The sequence below is a fragment of the Lampetra planeri genome, unplaced genomic scaffold (assembly GCF_965212315.1).
Source record: "Lampetra planeri unplaced genomic scaffold, kcLamPlan1.2.h2 scaffold_1323, whole genome shotgun sequence".
Classification (NCBI taxonomy): Eukaryota; Metazoa; Chordata; class Hyperoartia; order Petromyzontiformes; family Petromyzontidae; genus Lampetra; species Lampetra planeri.
In genome coordinates, this window is record NW_027614040.1 from 478 (window position 1) to 21,118 (window position 20,641).

General features: G+C 38.9%; 2 pseudogenes; both read left to right on the forward strand.

The window, feature by feature from the left end:
• Positions 1-637: 637 nt before the first annotated feature.
• LOC144739132 (18S ribosomal RNA) lies at positions 638-1,445 on the forward strand (annotated as a pseudogene).
• A 15,414-nt stretch (positions 1,446-16,859) lies between these two features.
• LOC144739133 (18S ribosomal RNA) lies at positions 16,860-17,667 on the forward strand (annotated as a pseudogene).
• Positions 17,668-20,641: the final 2,974 nt, after the last annotated feature.

The following is a 20,641-nucleotide window of genomic DNA, read 5'->3' on the forward strand; positions in this document are numbered from 1 at the left end:
CCCACCTCACATTAAGCCAGAATGATACTTCCTGTTCGCCTATGCGATTCTACGATCTATTCCTAATAAATTAGGTGGGGTCATAGCTTTAGCAGCAGCCATCATAATCCTCCTGGTTATCCCCTTTACCCACACCTCTAAACAACGAGGCATTCAATTTCGTCCGCTCGCCCAAGTTACATTTTGGATTCTGATTGCTGATCTAGCGCTACTCACTTGACTAGGGGGAGAACCAGCTGAACACCCATTTATTTTAATAACACAAATTGCATCAACAGTGTACTTTATAATTTTTATTTTAATCTTTCCAATTCTAGGTCGCCTAGAAAACAAGTTAATTCTGCTATCAAAGAACACCGGTAAATTCAACTGAAACTTAACATACAGATTTTTCAAAGGAAGGGGATTCAAACCCCTGTATCTAGCTCCCAAAGCTAGCATCTTAACATTAAATTACCCTCTGATTTTCAAATGTCAAGAGTAGCTTAACATTAAAGCAGAGCACTGAAGATGCTCAGATGGTTTTAGAACCCCTTGACACAAAGGATTAGTTCCAGCCTTAATATCAACTATATATGAAATTACACATGCAAGTTTCCGCACTCCCGTGAGGACCTCCTTTAACTATAAACATAAAAAAGAGATGGTATCAGGCTCACAATAAGTTAGCCCACAACACCTAGCCACCCACACCCTCAAGGGTACTCAGCAGTGATAAACCTTAAGCTATGGACGCAAGCCCGACTAAGTTACGTATTTTAGAGCTGGTAAACCTCGTGCCAGCCACCGCGGTTATACGAGGAGCTCAAGCTGATATCTCCGGCACAAAGCGTGATTAAAATACTAGCTTAACTAATACTATAGAAGCCATCATGCCTGCTAGTTGAATAGGTATGCTTAAATATCTCAACATCGAAAGAATCTATATTAATAAACTCACTTTGACATCACGAAAGCAAAACTCACAAACCGGGATTAGATACCCCGCTATGCCTGCCATAAATAAACCACCGTCGCCAGGGCACTACGAACAATCGTTTAAAACCCAAAGAACTTGACGGCACCCTAAACCCACCTAGAGGAGCCTGTCCTATAACCCGATACCCCACGTTTTAACCCCGCCGCCTCTCGCCCCCAGTCTATATACCGCCGTCGCCAGCCAACCTTATAAAAGAATAACCGTAGGCAAAGAAGCTATCTATGCAAATACGTCAGGTCGAGGTGCAGCCTATGAGGCAGGCAGAGATGGGCTACACTCTCTCCCCAGAGTATACGAATAACTTAATGAAATAATTTTGAAGGTGGATTTAGCAGTAAACAAGAATAGTTTGTCTAGTTGAAGTTGGCCACTAGGGTGCGTACACACCGCCCGTCACTCTCCCACACCCCTCCCGGAGAAAAGTCGTAACATGGTAAGCGTACCGGAAGGTGCGCTTGGAAAACAGAAGATAGCTTAAAAGTTAAGCATTTCCCTTACACCGAAAATATTCTTGTGCGATTCAAGATCTTCTGATTACTGATTTGAGTATATTTATCTAACAACTTTTAATTTATGATTATAAAACATTCACACATTTACAGCAAACCATTGCCCCCATTTTAGTATAGGTGATAGAAAAATAAAACACATATAGTACCGCAAGGGAACATTGAAAAAGTGATGAAACAGATCAACTAAGTAAAGTAAAGCAAAGATAAAATCTTGTACCTTTTGCATCATGGCTTAGCAAGTAAACCCGAAAATACTGCCGCCTCCCCGAAACTAGACGAGCTACCCTGGGATTACCTATAAGAGTTAATCCGTATCTGTGGCAAAAGATTGGAAAAAGCCCTGGGTAGAGGTGAAAAGCCTACCGAGCCTAGTGATAGCTGGTTACTTAAGAAACAAGTTTAAGCTTGATCTTAATTTGTAGATAAGCAACAAAATTACTTATAAATTTAAACATCTTACTACTCTACATTTTAAGTTTTATTCACTAGGGGTACAGCCCTAGTGAACAGAGATACAGCTCTATTGATTAGATAATATCCAACTTATAAACTTAAGTAGGCCTAAAAGCAGCCACCAAGAAGAAAAGCGTTACAGCTTAAGTTTACTAAACTTTAAATACCATAATATATAAAGACCCTATAACCACTATTAAGTAATCCTATATAATAGGAAATATCCTGCTAAGATTAGTAATTTGAGGTCGCACCCCTCTAAATGTAAGTGTAAACCAGATCGGACCAACCACTGGAAATTAACGGCCCTTAAAACAACAGGAAATCAACAACATGACTACCGACAGGAAAAACAAGAACTAATAACCGTTAACCCTACACTGGAACATAATATAGAAGATATAAAGGATGAGAAGGAACTCGGCAAACACATGCCTCGCCTGTTTACCAAAAACATCACCTCCAGATAAGAATCGCCTATTGGAGGCAAGACCTGCCCAATGATTAATATTGAATGGCCGCGGTACTTTGACCGTGTAAAAGTAGCGTAATCACTTGTCTTGTAAATTAAGACTAGAATGAAAGGTTACACGAGGGCATAACTGTCTCCTTATCCCTATCAATGAAATTGACCTACCCGTGCAAAGGCGGGTATAAACCCATAAGACGAGAAGACCCTGTGGAGCTTCCAAACATTTACATCGCATAATCATTATTCACGATGCACAGTTTTAGGTTGGGGCAACCACGGAACAAAAGTAATATCCACGACGACGAAAATACAATTTTCTTAGCCTAGAGTTACAACTCTAAGCACTAGTAGAACTAACGTTAATAGACCCAGCATCACTTGCTGCCTAACGAAACAAGTTACCCCAGGGATAACAGCGCAATCCTTTCCACGAGCCCGAATCAACGAAAGGGTTTACGACCTCGATGTTGGATCGGGGCACCCCAATGGCGCAAAAGCTATTAAAGGTTCGTTTGTTCAACGATTAAAGCCCCACGTGATCTGAGTTCAGACCGGAGTAATCCAGGTCAGTTTCTATCTATGTTTGCTACTTCCCTAGTACGAAAGGACCGGCAGAAGTAAGGGTCAATACACTAATGCAAACCCTACATCAATCTTATGAGACCAACTTAATAAGAATAGTAAGCAACTTAAAATAATAACTAGACAAGTTTATTTGGGTGGCAGAGCTCAGTAATTGCACAAGGTTTAAGCCCTTATACCAGGGGTGCAAATCCCCTTCCAAATAAATTATGCTAGTTATATTAACATCCACTTTAATTTTAGTTTTAATAGTCCTGCTTGCAGTAGCATTTCTAACAATAGTTGAACGAAAAACCCTAGGTTATATACAACTTCGCAAAGGACCAAATGTTGTCGGATTTATAGGACTTTTACAACCTATTGCAGACGGAGTAAAATTATTTCTAAAAGAACCCGTATGACCCACCGCAGCCTCCCCAGCCTTATTTATCGCAGCCCCCATTATAGCGCTAACTTTAGCTCTATCGCTCTGAATATTTATTCCCATACCACAGTCAATCTCCACTATTAATCTTACTCTTCTTGTAATTTTAGCAATTTCAAGCTTATCAGTCTACGCCACCCTTGGCTCAGGTTGAGCCTCTAACTCAAAATATGCGCTAATCGGAGCACTTCGAGCCGTAGCCCAAACCATCTCATATGAAGTAAGCCTAGGCTTAATTCTATTATGTTTAATTATTTTAACAGGAGGATTTTCCCTTCAAGCCTTTATTTATACGCAAGAACACACCTGATTCCTACTCTCAAGCTGACCACTAGCAGCAATATGATTTGTTTCTACTTTGGCAGAAACAAACCGAACCCCGTTCGATTTAACTGAGGGAGAATCAGAACTTGTCTCTGGTTTTAATGTAGAATATGCTGGAGGTCCATTCGCTTTATTTTTTCTGGCTGAATACTCTAATATCTTATTTATAAATACCCTTACAGCAATTATATTTCTAGGACCTCTTGGACCAAACAATTTAAATATTTTACCAATTATTAATGTAATAATAAAAGCAACCCCACTCATTATCCTATTCCTCTGAATCCGAGCCTCATACCCCCGATTCCGATATGATCAGCTGATACACCTTATGTGAAAGAATTTTCTACCCCTCAACCTAGCCCTTTTTACTCTTCAACTATCCCTCGCTGTGTCACTGGGGGGGGCAGGAGTACCTCAAATATAAACACTAATAATAAACTGGATTTTTAACAGTGGAAGTATGTCCGAAAATAGGAACCACTTTGATAGAGTGGCTACAGGGGATATTACCCCCTTTCTTCCTCGTTAGTATGAAAGGATTCGAACCTTAATCTGAGAGACCAAAACCCTCCGTGTTTCCATTACACCACATCCTAAGTAAGATAAGCTAAATAAAGCTTTTGGGCCCATACCCCAAATATGATGTTACCAGCATCTCTTACTATATGCTATCCCCCTTAATTCAATCTACACTACTAATAACTCTAGGTCTTGGCACACTTGTAACATTCTCAAGCACCAGCTGAATTCTAGCTTGAATCGGATTAGAAATTAATACAATTGCTATTATCCCGCTAATAGCTAAAACACATCACCCACGTTCAATTGAAGCAACTACTAAATACTTCATTGCTCAAAGTGCAGGCTCTGCCACACTTCTTGTTACTGCCTGTTTAGCCGCTTGGCACTCAGGAAATTGAGCAATCAGCCCATCAAGCGACCCAATTATCCTTAACGCTATAACTCTTGCTCTCATATTTAAATTAGGTATAGCTCCAATACACTTCTGACTTCCAGAAGTAATAGCAGGCCTAGATCTTACTACAGGCATGATCCTAGCAACTTGACAAAAATTAGCCCCAATTACTCTCCTTATTCAAATTGCACAAGATCAAAATAATGCATTTATTCTTGGCCCAGCTTTATTATCAGTGTTTGTTGGAGGTTGGGGGGGCCTAAATCAAACTCAAACACGAAAAATTATGGCCTACTCATCAATCGCACACATAGGCTGAATTGCTAGCATAGCTCCCTTTAACCCAACAATTACTTGAGTTACAACACTAATCTATTGCTTACTTACAAGCACAACATTCATTAACCTCAACACTTTAAAAGCTAATAAAATTACAGCACTTACCATAAATAAGCACAATCAAATTTCTCAAATACTTTTATTACTTCTTCTATTATCTCTAGGTGGCCTCCCCCCACTAACAGGTTTTACCAATAAACTTTTAGCATCAGTTGAACTCGCCAACCAAAACCTTGTTATCTATCTGTTTATAATAATAATAGGCTCATTGTTAAGTTTATTTTTTTATACCCGCATATGCTACTTATCAATCATTTTATCACCTCCATGTCCAACAACAAATCTTACTCTTTGACGTGTGACCCCAAATAAGCCTATAGCTTTAATGACAATATTATCAATTAATCTATTCATTCTAACACCTCAGCTAATAGCGATCTTTATTATGTACTAGAAATTTAAGTTATATAGACTCTAAGCCTTCAAAGCTTACAGTAAGGGATACTACCCTTAATTTCTGATTATAAAATTTGCAAGACACACTCACATCTTCTGAACGCAAATCAGATGCTTTATATTAAGCTAAAATTTTTACTAGACCAGCAAGTGTTATACTTACAACCTCTTAGTTAACAGCTAAGTGCTAATTTTAGCTTTGATCTATAGACCCCAACAGAGTATACTTCTGTATCTTCAGATTTGCAATCTGATGTGAACTTCACCACAGGGTCAATTTGACAGGAAGAGAAATCGAATCTCTGTAAGCGGGTCTACAGCCCACCGCCTAAACATTCGGCCATCCTACCAGTGACTCTCATTCGTTGATTATTCTCTACTAATCATAAAGACATCGGCACCCTATATCTAATCTTTGGGGCCTGAGCAGGAATAGTGGGAACTGCTTTAAGCATCCTAATTCGGGCAGAATTAAGTCAACCAGGCACTTTACTAGGAGACGATCAAATCTTTAACGTTATCGTAACCGCCCATGCTTTCGTTATAATCTTTTTTATAGTTATACCAATTATAATCGGAGGCTTCGGAAACTGACTTGTACCAATAATACTTAGCGCCCCAGATATAGCCTTCCCACGTATAAACAACATAAGCTTTTGACTACTTCCACCCTCACTCCTTCTACTTTTAGCTTCCGCAGGAGTTGAAGCAGGGGCCGGAACGGGATGAACCGTATACCCACCCCTAGCAGGAAATTTAGCCCACACAGGGGCCTCTGTTGACTTAACAATTTTCTCCCTTCACCTAGCTGGTATTTCATCAATTCTAGGGGCAGTCAACTTTATCACAACAATTTTTAATATAAAGCCCCCAACTATAACACAATACCAAATTCCTTTATTTGTTTGATCCGTTTTAATTACTGCAGTCCTCCTTCTTCTATCACTTCCTGTACTTGCAGCCGCCATTACTATACTTTTAACAGATCGTAATTTAAATACATCTTTCTTCGACCCTGCAGGGGGAGGAGACCCAATTCTTTACCAACATCTATTTTGATTCTTTGGACATCCTGAAGTTTATATTCTAATCTTACCAGGCTTTGGAATTATCTCTCATGTAGTTGCCTATTACTCCGGAAAAAAAGAACCATTTGGATATATAGGAATAGTCTGAGCAATAATGGCTATTGGGTTGCTAGGGTTTATTGTATGAGCCCATCACATATTTACAGTAGGAATAGATGTTGATACACGAGCCTACTTTACATCAGCCACAATAATTATTGCCATCCCAACAGGAGTTAAAGTTTTTAGCTGACTAGCTACTCTCCATGGCGGAAAAATCGTATGACACACCCCCATACTATGGGCCTTAGGCTTTATTTTCTTATTCACTGTAGGAGGACTCACCGGAATCGTTTTATCCAACTCATCACTAGATATTATCCTTCATGATACTTACTATGTAGTAGCCCACTTCCATTATGTATTATCTATAGGAGCTGTTTTCGCAATCATGGCGGGCTTCGTCCACTGATTCCCACTATTCACGGGCTATACACTTAACGAAACCTGATCAAAAGCACACTTTGTAATTATGTTTACTGGTGTAAATCTTACATTCTTCCCCCAACATTTCCTAGGTTTAGCTGGCATACCACGACGTTACTCAGACTACCCAGATGCCTACACTACATGAAATGTAGTTTCCTCAATTGGATCAACAATCTCATTAATTGCCGTTATACTATTTATATTTATCTTATGAGAAGCCTTCTCTTCTAAACGCAAAGCTGTTGCTACAGACCTTCTCAACACTAATATTGAATGACTTCATGGCTGCCCACCTCCCTACCATACTTATGAAGAACCAGCCTATGTCCAAGCTAACTTCAAGAAAAGAGGGATTCGAACCCCCCTACGCTGGTTTCAAGCCAGGTGCATAACCATATCTGCCACTTTCTTAAGATACTAGTAAAACTATTACACTACCTTGTCAAGGTAATATTATGAGCTTATACTCATGTATCTTGCTTATGGCACAGCAAGCTCAACTAGGACTTCAAGATGCAGCCTCCCCTATCATAGAAGAACTTATTCATTTTCATGATCACACTCTAACAGTTGTATTCTTAATTAGTGTACTAATTTTCTATCTTATTACTCTGATAGTTACTACCCGATTCACAAATAAACACTCTCTTGATTCTCAAGAAGTAGAGATCGTATGAACAGTTATACCAGCCATTGTCCTCATTATAATTGCTCTTCCATCCCTACGCATTCTTTACCTTACCGACGAAATCAGTGACCCACATTTAACAATTAAAGCAGTTGGACATCAATGATACTGATCCTATGAATACACTGATTATAATCAGATCGAATTTGACTCTTACATAACGCCAACTAATGAACTAGAGCCAGGAGGAATCCGCCTTCTAGACGTAGACCATCGCATCGTAGTACCAATAGAATCCCCTATTCGCATGTTAATTACATCAGAAGATGTAATCCACTCCTGAACTATCCCATCTTTAGGTACTAAAGTAGATGCAGTCCCAGGCCGATTAAATCAAGCAACATTTATTACAATTCGACCAGGCCTATATTTTGGTCAATGCTCAGAAATCTGCGGTGCAAATCATAGTTTTATACCAATCGCACTAGAAGCTGTTCCTCTCTCATATTTCGAAAGTTGAACTACTGATGTATTAGAATCCTAACATATATACTGCCACTAAGAAGCTAACTTAGCATCAGCCTTTTAAGCTGAAGATGGGTGAATATGTTCTCCCTTAGTGATATGCCACAACTTGAGCCCGCTCCTTGATTTTCTATACTTACAGTATCATGATTAATTATTTTATTACTAATTATGCCAACTATTATATTTTACCAAACACAAAACACCGTCTCTGCTCAACAAGCCACTAAACCCAAACAACCCACCTGAACCTGACCATGACACTAGCAATTTTTGACCAATTTAAATCCCCAACCATATTTGGGCTCCCTCTAGCCTGATTAGCTATACTAATCCCTAGTATTTTACTAATTTTACAAACACCAAATTTTATTAAATCTCGCTACCACACACTACTGATACCTACACTAATAACTATCACTAAACAACTATTTACTCCAATCAACTCACAAGGACACAAATGAGCCCTAATCTGTATAGCCTCTATAATATTTATCCTAACAATCAACCTTCTAGGGTTATTACCTTACACATATACACCTACTACCCAACTATCAATAAATATAGGGTTAGCAGTACCAATATGATTAGCTACGGTTCTTATCGGCTTACAAAAAAAACCAACAGAAGCCTTAGCCCACTTATTACCAGAAGGCACCCCAATTGCACTCATCCCTATACTTGTTATTATCGAAACTATTAGCCTTTTCATCCGACCTATTGCTCTAGGAGTCCGACTAACTGCCAATTTAACAGCTGGACATCTACTTATTCAATTAATCTCTATTACCACCTTTGCAGTAATGCCAATAATCTCACTTACACTAGCTACCTCATTACTCCTTTTCCTTTTAACTATTCTAGAATTAGCTGTTGCTATAATCCAAGCATACGTCTTTATTCTACTTTTAACCCTTTATCTTCAAGAAAACGTCTATGTCCCACCAAGCTCACGCATACCACATGGTAGACCCAAGCCCCTGACCCCTAACCGGTGCTGGCGCCGCACTATTAATAACCTCCGGCCTAGCCATATGATTCCATAAAAATTCTTATATCTTAATAACACTAGGCCTAATTCTGATACTTCTTACAATATATCAATGATGACGAGATGTTGTTCGAGAAGGCACCTTTCTAGGCCATCACACTTCTCCAGTTCAACAAGGCCTACGCTATGGAATAATCTTGTTTATTATCTCAGAAGTCTGTTTTTTCGCAGGTTTTTTCTGAGCTTTCTATCACGCCAGCCTGGCACCAACTCTAGAGCTTGGCCTAATATGACCTCCAACAGGAATTACCCCACTGAACCCATTTGAAGTACCACTATTAAATACTGCAGTTCTACTTGCCTCCGGAGTATCCGTAACCTGAGCCCACCATAGTATTACTGAAAAAAACCGAACAGAAGCAACTCAAGCTCTAGCCCTGACAGTTCTGCTTGGACTTTACTTCACAGCCCTTCAAGCTATAGAATACTATGAAACCCCATTTACAATAGCAGACAGCGTATACGGCTCTACTTTTTTCGTCGCAACAGGTTTCCACGGCTTACATGTAATTATTGGCTCCCTATTTCTACTTACATGCCTAGTACGACACATACAATATCATTTTACCTCTAAACATCACTTCGGTTTCGAAGCCGCTGCTTGATACTGACACTTTGTAGATGTTGTTTGACTATTCTTGTATATCTCGATCTACTGATGAGGCTCTTAACCTAACCTGCCTTTTTAATACACTTAATATAGTTGGCCTCCAACCAACCAAACCTGGTATAAACCCAAGAAAAGGCATATGAACTCCTTCATAGTTATAATTACCCTAACTCTAACACTATCGTCTATTTTAGCCCTACTAGCATTTTGACTGCCGATTATAAAACCTGATAGTGAAAAACTTTCCCCCTACGAATGCGGCTTCGACCCACAAGGATCTGCCCGCCTACCATTCTCCCTTCGATTCTTTCTAGTAGCTATTCTATTTTTACTATTCGATTTAGAAATTGCTCTTCTTCTCCCATCTCCATGAGCAACAAACATTTCTCACCCGGAATTAACCCTTCTTTGAGCTTCCCTATTTGTCATTCTTCTTACATTAGGCCTAATCTATGAATGATTACAAGGAGGACTTGATTGAGCAGAATAGTTTATTGGGGTTTAGTCTAATTAAGACAATTGATTTCGGCTCAATTAATCCTGAACTTTCAGGAACACCTACTCTCACATGCCCCTGACATTAATTTTTACATCTTTCTTCCTAGCCCTATTAGGCCTATCCCTGCAACGAAAACACCTTCTTTCTCTTCTACTTACCTTAGAAAGCATAGCCCTAGCACTATATGTCTCTACAGCACTATGAGCCTTAAACAATACGTCACTTCCAATAATAGCAGCACCACTTATTATTTTAACCTTTTCAGCCTGTGAAGCTGGCATGGGACTATCTTTAATAATTGCAACAGCTCGTACTCATAACACCGACCAATTAAAAGCCCTAAATCTATTAAAATGCTAAAACTCATCATCCCCTCAATTATATTAATTCCAATAACCTTTTTAATTAACAAAAAAAGCATGTTATGAACTGCTACAACCTTCTTCAGCTTTTTAATTGCAACTTTGACAACACTCACATTAAGCACAGACATAACTGAGCATAATTCAACCAACTCCCTCTTAAGCATTGACCAATTTTCATGCCCACTAATTATACTCTCTTGCTGACTACTACCCCTAACCATTATAGCTAGCCAAGCACACATAAAAACTGAGCCAATCACACGACAAAAAACAATAATCTCTTTACTTATCCTCCTTCAAGTCCTTCTATGTATTACTTTTGGGGCCTCCAACCTGCTAATATTTTATATTGCCTTTGAAACTACCCTAATCCCCACCCTTTTAATTATTACCCGCTGAGGAAACCAGAAAGAACGGCTCACAGCTGGTCTATATTTCCTTTTCTATACCTTATCTGCCTCTCTCCCCCTACTTCTTGCCCTCATTATGATTCAAACCCACTTAAACTCCCTATCAACATACATCATCCCCCTTTCAGATCTCTCGCTACTCTCAAACACACCATGATCTGAAGCCTTGTGATGAGTTGCCTGCTTTTTAGCCTTTTTGATTAAAATACCTCTTTATATCTTCCACTTATGATTACCAAAAGCTCACGTAGAAGCTCCAATTGCAGGCTCTATGGTCTTAGCCGCAATTCTATTAAAACTAGGAGGCTATGGCATAATTCGCATGTCATCATTATTTATCCCCCTAACTAAAGACTTGGCTATCCCTTTTATAATTATTGCTATATGAGGAATAATTGTGACTAGTTCAATTTGTTTACGACAAACAGACCTAAAATCTATAATTGCCTACTCATCTGTCAGCCATATAGGCTTAGTTGTAGCTGGAATTTTCACAATAACACCCTGAGCATGATCTGGAGCTCTTGCAATAATAATTGCACACGGATTAGTGTCATCAGGCTTATTTTGTCTTGCTAATATCACATATGAGCGTACTCACACACGTTCAATCTTTATAAACCGAGGCCTACAAGCCCTATTTCCTCTAATATCATTCTGATGACTTATAATAACATTTGCTAATATAGCCCTACCCCCATTCCCAAACTTTATAGCAGAAATTCTAATCATCACCTCCTTATTTAGCTGATCAAATTGAACTATTATCCCACTAGGCCTAAGCATGACATTAACTGCTCTTTTCTCACTAAATATGCTTATTATAACACAACATGAACACCCTAATAAACATGCTCCAGTTAATCCTAGTACCACCCGAGAACATCTTCTAATACTTATACATATAGCCCCTGTCATTCTTCTTATTGCCAATCCAAGCACTATTATAATTAGAGGCACGCATAGTTTAAATAAAACATTAGATTGTGAGTCTAATAATGAAGGTTAAAACCCCTCTGCCTGCCGAGAGGAGCAAGGCAGCACTAAGAACTGCTAATTCTTTCCCCTGAGGTTCAACTCCACAGTCCTCTCGAGCTTCTAAAGGATAAGCAGAAATCCGCTGGCCTTAGGTGCCACCAATCTTGGTGCAAGTCCAAGTAGAAGCTAATGAATTCTAACTATCTAACCCTAATTATAAACTCCGGAGCACTACTTACAATTATTATCCTTCTTCCCCCTATCATTATACCAAAACCATCTATAATTCTTACAACTAAACTAGTTAAAACCTCTATATTTATTAGTCTAATCCCATTAACTATTTACTTAAACGAAAATATAGAGACCACTCTTACACTAAAACCCTGGATAGACTGAACCCTATTTAATATTGCCCCATCTTTTAAAATCGACAAATATACCGCTATTTTTACCCCAATCGCCTTAGTAATCACCTGAAGCATTATAGAATTCTCACAATGATATATAGAAAAAGAACGACTTGTAGACAAATTTTTTAAATATCTTCTTCTATTTTTAATTACAATAATCACCTTTATCTCTGCAAATAACCTTCTACAACTATTTATTGGCTGAGAAGGGGTAGGAATTATATCCTTCCTTCTGATTAGTTGATGATCAGGTCGAACAAAAGCTAACATTTCTGCTCTTCAAGCAGTAGCCTACAACCGCATCGGAGACATTGGACTAGTAATAAGTATAGTCTGAATATGCTCCAACACTAACTCCTGAGATTTACAACAAATTACTCTACTTTTATCTGATCAACAATACATTATCCCAACCCTGGGATTCTTAATCGCAGCCACAGGAAAATCAGCTCAATTCGGACTCCACCCCTGACTCCCAGCTGCAATAGAGGGCCCCACACCTGTTTCAGCCCTACTTCACTCAAGTACTATAGTTGTTGCAGGGGTATTCCTTCTTATTCGACTCCACCCACTATTTCAAAATTACCCCTTTATATTAGAAATAACGCTATGCCTTGGAGCAATGACCACTATTTTCGCTGCCCTTTGTGCAACAACCCAAAATGACATCAAAAAAATTATTGCCTTTTCTACATCAAGCCAGCTGGGCCTAATAATAGTAGCAATTGGCCTCAACCACCCACACATTGCCTTCCTCCATATATGTACACATGCTTTTTTCAAAGCCATACTCTTCTTATGCTCAGGAAGTATTATTCATAATATAAACAATGAACAAGACATTCGAAAATTTAGTTGTTTAAACAATAATCTCCCTCTAACAACATCCTGCATAACCATTGGATCAGCAGCATTAATAGGCTTGCCGTTCCTAGCCGGTTTCTTCACAAAAGACCTTATTCTAGAAGCCCTAAACACCTCCTATACTAATGCCTGGGCCCTAATAGTTACCCTCCTAGCCGTAACACTAACAACTGCCTATAGCTCACGACTAATTATTATATCAGCCTCCGGCACACCACGATATTTAGCCATGACCCCCACACACGAAAATAACTTCATTAAAAACCCCCTAAAACGTCTAGCCTGAGGTAGTATAATCTCAGGATTAATTCTGACAAGCACACTACCACCAATAAAACCTCAAATCTTTACAATACCGCCCTACATTAAAACTATTGCCCTAATTATATTCATTATTAGCTTAGTTATCTCTATGGAGTTAACTAATAAAAAAACTAACCAGACTGTATTCTCCTTTTTTACTCAACTAGCATTCTACCCACACATTATTCATCGCTCCCTATCCCGTCTATCTCTGGTATGAAGCCAAAAACTAATAACCCAAGCAATAGACCTAACCTGACTTGAAAAAATTGGACCAAAAGGATTAGCCAGTAACCAATTAAAACCCTCGACAATACTGACAGAAGCGCACCGACTAAACTCTGCCACCTTACCATTAATAGCCTTTGCCCTAGCTCTAATTACACTTAGTCTCACAGCTCGCAGGGCCCCACGATCTACCCCACGAACAACTACTAAAACAGAAAATAAACAAACTAATAAAGCTCATCCAGCCAACATAAGAATAAACCCAACCTCATAAAAAGTCGTGACTCCTAACCACTCGGCCCCAAAAATACCACCAACATAATCTACCCCATCACAAGCCACTAATGTGCTCAATAAAAAATTATTAAAATAAAAATAGCCAGCAAAACAAACGCATAAAACACAGACTATAAAAAATCAAAACAACCGACCCCCAAGAATCTCAGGGTAAGGATCGGCAGCCAAGGCTGCCGAATACACAAAAACTACCATCATCCCACCAAGATATAATAGAACCAGAACTAAAGATAAAAAGGTACCCCCATGGTACAAAATAACAATACACCCAGAAACAGCAACAAATACTAAGCCTAAAGCAGAAAAATAGGGAGAAGGGCTTAAAACAACCACAGCGACCCCCAATAAAAATATTATAAAAAAACATAAAACGAAACTTAACATATGCTCTAATAAAACTATTACTTTTACGTCAGAGCACTCAATACCCCCCCAAACCCTCTTCCTCACCTATGCCTCTATGGCATAGGTATATATAATGGCATAGGTATATGCCTCTATGGCATAGGTATATATAATGGCATAGGTATATGCCTCTATGGCATAGGTATATATAATGGCATAGGTATATGCCTCTATGGCATAGGTATATATAATGGCATAAGTACCTACTCCTCCAAATACCATTACAACTCATTGCATAGGCTTATCCCAGACTAAGGTACTCCTTTTATCACTCTTGGCATACAACTGCTAAGCTCGATTTCCCGAAGGGTATACAAGTATGTTTCACTGATAGCTCACATCCATCCAGGCATAGGGCATATATGATATACCTTTCCCAGCTTCAATAATCTCTCGTTCCCGCGGTTTCACGACAACCCCCTTACCCCCTTTGACCCCCCAAGTTCATTGCTGCCGTCAACCCCCTCAGGAACCGGCGAACTTTTGGTCATTTTACCTAACTTATAAAGCTTTAATAGCTTAAATATAAAGCACTGGTCTTGTAAACCAGCGAGTGAAGATGTAACCTCTTCTTAAAGCAGCATTCTCATTAAGACTTTAACTTAAACTAGCGACTTGAAAAACCACCGTTGTAGAATTCAACTATAAGAACCACCCAATCAAATTTTTAATTGTAATTTTTAAAATTTTTTTTTAATTGTAATTTTAAAATTTTTTTTTAATTGTAATTTTAAAAATTTTTTTTTAATTGTAATTTTAAAATTTTTTTTTTTAATTGTAATTTTAAAATTTTTTTTTTTAATTGTAATTTTAAACGTTATCTGATTATGTCCCACCCACCAACCATTCTTCGAAAAACTCACCCACTCCTATCACTTGGTAGTAGCATGTTAGTTGACCTTCCTTCTCCTGCTAATATCTCAGCCTGATGAAATTTTGGCTCACTTTTAAGCCTATGTTTGATCTTACAAATTATTACAGGACTAATTCTTGCGATACACTATACCGCCAACACTGAACTAGCCTTCTCTTCAGTTATACACATTTGTCGTGATGTTAACAACGGATGGCTTATACGAAATCTTCATGCCAATGGGGCCTCTATATTCTTTATTTGTATTTATGCTCACATCGGGCGAGGGATCTACTACGGCTCTTATTTATATAAAGAAACATGAAACGTTGGAGTCATCTTATTTGCATTAACTGCAGCTACTGCTTTCGTTGGTTATGTACTACCATGAGGGCAAATATCCTTCTGAGGGGCAACCGTTATTACAAATTTAATTTCAGCAGTACCTTATGTAGGAGATGATATTGTAGTATGATTATGAGGCGGCTTCTCAGTATCAAACGCCACATTAACCCGGTTTTTTACATTCCATTTTATTTTACCATTTATCCTAGCAGCAATAACTATAATCCATATTATATTCCTCCATCAAACAGGATCTAGTAACCCCCTAGGAATTAACTCTAATTTGGATAAAATTCAATTTCACCCATACTTCTCTTTCAAAGACATTTTTGGCTTTGTTATTTTACTTGGGGTTCTTTTTATAATTTCTCTTTTAGCCCCAAATGCACTAGGTGAGCCAGACAATTTTATTTATGCCAACCCTCTTAGTACCCCACCTCACATTAAGCCAGAATGATACTTCCTGTTCGCCTATGCGATTCTACGATCTATTCCTAATAAATTAGGTGGGGTCATAGCTTTAGCAGCAGCCATCATAATCCTCCTGGTTATCCCCTTTACCCACACCTCTAAACAACGAGGCATTCAATTTCGTCCGCTCGCCCAAGTTACATTTTGGATTCTGATTGCTGATCTAGCGCTACTCACTTGACTAGGGGGAGAACCAGCTGAACACCCATTTATTTTAATAACACAAATTGCATCAACAGTGTACTTTATAATTTTTATTTTAATCTTTCCAATTCTAGGTCGCCTAGAAAACAAGTTAATTCTGCTATCAAAGAACACCGGTAAATTCAACTGAAACTTAACATACAGATTTTTCAAAGGAAGGGGATTCAAACCCCTGTATCTAGCTCCCAAAGCTAGCATCTTAACATTAAATTACCCTCTGATTTTCAAATGTCAAGAGTAGCTTAACATTAAAGCAGAGCACTGAAGATGCTCAGATGGTTTTAGAACCCCTTGACACAAAGGATTAGTTCCAGCCTTAATATCAACTATATATGAAATTACACATGCAAGTTTCCGCACTCCCGTGAGGACCTCCTTTAACTATAAACATAAAAAAGAGATGGTATCAGGCTCACAATAAGTTAGCCCACAACACCTAGCCACCCACACCCTCAAGGGTACTCAGCAGTGATAAACCTTAAGCTATGGACGCAAGCCCGACTAAGTTACGTATTTTAGAGCTGGTAAACCTCGTGCCAGCCACCGCGGTTATACGAGGAGCTCAAGCTGATATCTCCGGCACAAAGCGTGATTAAAATACTAGCTTAACTAATACTATAGAAGCCATCATGCCTGCTAGTTGAATAGGTATGCTTAAATATCTCAACATCGAAAGAATCTATATTAATAAACTCACTTTGACATCACGAAAGCAAAACTCACAAACCGGGATTAGATACCCCGCTATGCCTGCCATAAATAAACCACCGTCGCCAGGGCACTACGAACAATCGTTTAAAACCCAAAGAACTTGACGGCACCCTAAACCCACCTAGAGGAGCCTGTCCTATAACCCGATACCCCACGTTTTAACCCCGCCGCCTCTCGCCCCCAGTCTATATACCGCCGTCGCCAGCCAACCTTATAAAAGAATAACCGTAGGCAAAGAAGCTATCTATGCAAATACGTCAGGTCGAGGTGCAGCCTATGAGGCAGGCAGAGATGGGCTACACTCTCTCCCCAGAGTATACGAATAACTTAATGAAATAATTTTGAAGGTGGATTTAGCAGTAAACAAGAATAGTTTGTCTAGTTGAAGTTGGCCACTAGGGTGCGTACACACCGCCCGTCACTCTCCCACACCCCTCCCGGAGAAAAGTCGTAACATGGTAAGCGTACCGGAAGGTGCGCTTGGAAAACAGAAGATAGCTTAAAAGTTAAGCATTTCCCTTACACCGAAAATATTCTTGTGCGATTCAAGATCTTCTGATTACTGATTTGAGTATATTTATCTAACAACTTTTAATTTATGATTATAAAACATTCACACATTTACAGCAAACCATTGCCCCCATTTTAGTATAGGTGATAGAAAAATAAAACACATATAGTACCGCAAGGGAACATTGAAAAAGTGATGAAACAGATCAACTAAGTAAAGTAAAGCAAAGATAAAATCTTGTACCTTTTGCATCATGGCTTAGCAAGTAAACCCGAAAATACTGCCGCCTCCCCGAAACTAGACGAGCTACCCTGGGATTACCTATAAGAGTTAATCCGTATCTGTGGCAAAAGATTGGAAAAAGCCCTGGGTAGAGGTGAAAAGCCTACCGAGCCTAGTGATAGCTGGTTACTTAAGAAACAAGTTTAAGCTTGATCTTAATTTGTAGATAAGCAACAAAATTACTTATAAATTTAAACATCTTACTACTCTACATTTTAAGTTTTATTCACTAGGGGTACAGCCCTAGTGAACAGAGATACAGCTCTATTGATTAGATAATATCCAACTTATAAACTTAAGTAGGCCTAAAAGCAGCCACCAAGAAGAAAAGCGTTACAGCTTAAGTTTACTAAACTTTAAATACCATAATATATAAAGACCCTATAACCACTATTAAGTAATCCTATATAATAGGAAATATCCTGCTAAGATTAGTAATTTGAGGTCGCACCCCTCTAAATGTAAGTGTAAACCAGATCGGACCAACCACTGGAAATTAACGGCCCTTAAAACAACAGGAAATCAACAACATGACTACCGACAGGAAAAACAAGAACTAATAACCGTTAACCCTACACTGGAACATAATATAGAAGATATAAAGGATGAGAAGGAACTCGGCAAACACATGCCTCGCCTGTTTACCAAAAACATCACCTCCAGATAAGAATCGCCTATTGGAGGCAAGACCTGCCCAATGATTAATATTGAATGGCCGCGGTACTTTGACCGTGTAAAAGTAGCGTAATCACTTGTCTTGTAAATTAAGACTAGAATGAAAGGTTACACGAGGGCATAACTGTCTCCTTATCCCTATCAATGAAATTGACCTACCCGTGCAAAGGCGGGTATAAACCCATAAGACGAGAAGACCCTGTGGAGCTTCCAAACATTTACATCGCATAATCATTATTCACGATGCACAGTTTTAGGTTGGGGCAACCACGGAACAAAAGTAATATCCACGACGACGAAAATACAATTTTCTTAGCCTAGAGTTACAACTCTAAGCACTAGTAGAACTAACGTTAATAGACCCAGCATCACTTGCTGCCTAACGAAACAAGTTACCCCAGGGATAACAGCGCAATCCTTTCCACGAGCCCGAATCAACGAAAGGGTTTACGACCTCGATGTTGGATCGGGGCACCCCAATGGCGCAAAAGCTATTAAAGGTTCGTTTGTTCAACGATTAAAGCCCCACGTGATCTGAGTTCAGACCGGAGTAATCCAGGTCAGTTTCTATCTATGTTTGCTACTTCCCTAGTACGAAAGGACCGGCAGAAGTAAGGGTCAATACACTAATGCAAACCCTACATCAATCTTATGAGACCAACTTAATAAGAATAGTAAGCAACTTAAAATAATAACTAGACAAGTTTATTTGGGTGGCAGAGCTCAGTAATTGCACAAGGTTTAAGCCCTTATACCAGGGGTGCAAATCCCCTTCCAAATAAATTATGCTAGTTATATTAACATCCACTTTAATTTTAGTTTTAATAGTCCTGCTTGCAGTAGCATTTCTAACAATAGTTGAACGAAAAACCCTAGGTTATATACAACTTCGCAAAGGACCAAATGTTGTCGGATTTATAGGACTTTTACAACCTATTGCAGACGGAGTAAAATTATTTCTAAAAGAACCCGTATGACCCACCGCAGCCTCCCCAGCCTTATTTATCGCAGCCCCCATTATAGCGCTAACTTTAGCTCTATCGCTCTGAATATTTATTCCCATACCACAGTCAATCTCCACTATTAATCTTACTCTTCTTGTAATTTTAGCAATTTCAAGCTTATCAGTCTACGCCACCCTTGGCTCAGGTTGAGCCTCTAACTCAAAATATGCGCTAATCGGAGCACTTCGAGCCGTAGCCCAAACCATCTCATATGAAGTAAGCCTAGGCTTAATTCTATTATGTTTAATTATTTTAACAGGAGGATTTTCCCTTCAAGCCTTTATTTATACGCAAGAACACACCTGATTCCTACTCTCAAGCTGACCACTAGCAGCAATATGATTTGTTTCTACTTTGGCAGAAACAAACCGAACCCCGTTCGATTTAACTGAGGGAGAATCAGAACTTGTCTCTGGTTTTAATGTAGAATATGCTGGAGGTCCATTCGCTTTATTTTTTCTGGCTGAATACTCTAATATCTTATTTATAAATACCCTTACAGCAATTATATTTCTAGGACCTCTTGGACCAAACAATTTAAATATTTTACCAATTATTAATGTAATAATAAAAGCAACCCCACTCATTATCCTATTCCTCTGAATCCGAGCCTCATACCCCCGATTCCGATATGATCAGCTGATACACCTTATGTGAAAGAATTTTCTACCCCTCAACCTAGCCCTTTTTACTCTTCAACTATCCCTCGCTGTGTCACTGGGGGGGGCAGGAGTACCTCAAATATAAACACTAATAATAAACTGGATTTTTAACAGTGGAAGTATGTCCGAAAATAGGAACCACTTTGATAGAGTGGCTACAGGGGATATTACCCCCTTTCTTCCTCGTTAGTATGAAAGGATTCGAACCTTAATCTGAGAGACCAAAACCCTCCGTGTTTCCATTACACCACATCCTAAGTAAGATAAGCTAAATAAAGCTTTTGGGCCCATACCCCAAATATGATGTTACCAGCATCTCTTACTATATGCT